At 45.2% G+C, this 2,454-nt stretch overlaps 1 non-coding gene across 1 annotated transcript; it reads right to left on the reverse strand.

Annotated features, from left to right (window-relative positions):
• Positions 1-440: 440 nt before the first annotated feature.
• On the reverse strand, positions 441-522 carry trnal-uaa. Its single transcript has one exon. It is a non-coding gene; the product is annotated as a tRNA-Leu (tRNA).
• Positions 523-2,454: the final 1,932 nt, after the last annotated feature.

Raw genomic sequence — 2,454 nt, forward strand, 5'->3', positions numbered from 1 at the left:
ATGGAGACTACGGTGTACTAGCCTGCTACTTGTCCCTGTCCCTGTCCCAATCCGAGTGGAGCCGAGGTGAATCATTGATGGTGCTACTTAAATCCAGTCTCATCATAGAGTTCTAATGGGTGAAATGTCGGTACGTGGTCGGTATAAATGTTTGATGTGAAACCGCTGAGGCTGTGTACATGGGTGGTCTCGAGCCACAGCTCTTTCAGCAACTGACCAATTGAGACACAGAAACTGGCGCCAACATGACATTCAAACTCCCCAAGCGGAGATCTGAGGAGGCACTGTACAGCTGGAGCTCTCACTGTTTTCAGTACCTGTTGCCCATTTTACCACTTTCATCAACAAAGCAGTCAGAGGCCCGATGAACAGCAAACACCGAGATGAAAAGTAGAAGCAACAGAAACACACTTGCTCTGCGTCCACCTCACCAACGCTTTTGGTAGCGGTGGGATTCGAACCCACGACTCAACAGAGACTGGAGCTTAAATCCAGCGCCTTAGACCGCTCGGCCACGCTACCACCGACTGCTGAATGGCCAAAATCGTCATTACTAGTGTTTACAGTGAATTAGAATTGAGGCTGGTTGGCTCGCCGAGCTGGTTTGTTGTTCCGCAGACGTTTCGTTACCGTGCTTGGTAACATCCTCAGTGCAGCCTCTCATGAAGCGTCGGTGTGTTTTCCCGCCTGGTTTTTAAACTCTGGGGTCCGTTGCGATGGATTGCCTCACTTCCGGGTTTCCTCCGCAGTGGAATGAATGTGGGGTCGAGTTCAATGTGTTTATTAATAGCATGCTTCGTGGAGTGCCATGAGTTTAAAAACCAGGCGGGAAAACACACCAACGCTTCATCAGAGGCTGCACTGAGGATGTTACCAAGCACGGTAACGAAACGTCTGCGGAACAACAAACCAGCTCGGCGAGCCAGCCAACCTCAACACCCACAACCTGAGCTACAGATCTACTCCAAAACCTAAGTGAATTAGAATATTAATCAATCTGAAGAAACTTCGAGCCTCTTTTTTTTAAAAAAAGTTCTTCCCTTGGATGTGAGTACTTCAGCATTTATTACAACTTCCCAGTCGCCCCTGAGAAGATGGTTCGGAGTGGTTGGTTGCAATTGGATCAATCTCGCCAACTGGCCCGATGCTGACTGAAGGAGCTGTTCAGTCAACGTTCCAATCAGCCTCCACTTGATACCGACAGAGAGGCATTCAGATCTATTCACTGAGAGCAACAAAGGTGTGATGAGTGACGATAACCCAGAAACCAAAGGTGTCTCTCATTTAGCGAATGATTGAATCATTTTGGGACAGCAACATTCATGAACGTTTCGAATTGAAGCGAGTTGTCATTGTTAAAACAGGACTGCTGTGTTGGGCCATTCAAACGGCAGGCAGAAGAATCTGACCAATTAGCACCCACAATGAGCCTTCGAGCTCCACCTCTTGAAACTGTTCCCATGAGCTGTTTTCCAACGTTTCATGTCCCTCGCTTTTCATCCTCTTTCACTCCAAAGCTTCTCTTCCGTGTTATTCCTTGATCAATGGTCTGACCGGGATCTCTAGCTTTGATGTGAAAGTTGATGTGAAAGTTGAACTCTCACTCCACTGATTCTGCCAGAACGACTGTGACCATTTAGTTTTCAGACACTTTGTGAGTCATCTTCTTTTAGAATATATGCACAAAGCAAATAAGTCATTATTCCCTGACCATGGACGGTACTCCAGTTGAAGTCAAGACACTAGAGCATCAAGAAAATAGTTCTAAATTCTTGCAGGTTGGCCGAATAACAAGAGTTTCAACATCATTTCACTTCAGTCATTTGCCCCTCCAGACACAACCAATGACCTAGAAGTGAATGTCAACTGTGTGAATGACGCGAAAATAAGTGGGTAGCTAAATAATGAGTCAGCAGTCAATAGTTCAACAGGTTTATTTGAAATCACAAGCTTTCGCAGAGCTGCTCCTTTGTCAGGTGGCAGAATTCAAATTCAATACAGCCTATATTTCAAAGAGAATAGACAATAAATATAGAAAGGATTTGTTATAGTTATACAAGGCACAGCTGCAATTCAGTGAGCAGTATTGGAACTTACATCTTAGGAAAGATATGTTGGCATTGAGTCAGTGCATGGAAAGTTCGCCGTGTTGTCTGGTGCATAGAGGGATTTTCGAGTGAGGAGTGTTTGAGTATGTTGGGCCTGTACTCATTTGACATTAAAAGAATGAGAGAAGGCCACACTGAAACTGCTAATATTCTTAGGGGGCTTGATAGGGTAAATGTGGAGAGGATATTTCTTCTTTTTGGAAGAGTTTAGGACCAGAGGGCATGATCTCAAGGAGTCACCTACTTAGGACAGAGATGAGGAGAATTCTTCTCTCAGAAGCAATGAGTCTGTGGAATACTTTACTACAGAGGACTGTCCGGCTGAGTCGATAAGTAAAATCAGGGC

Source organism: Rhincodon typus, unplaced genomic scaffold (genome assembly GCF_021869965.1).
Source record: "Rhincodon typus isolate 14 unplaced genomic scaffold, sRhiTyp1.1 hic_rhity00003874, whole genome shotgun sequence".
Taxonomy (NCBI): domain Eukaryota; kingdom Metazoa; phylum Chordata; class Chondrichthyes; order Orectolobiformes; family Rhincodontidae; genus Rhincodon; species Rhincodon typus.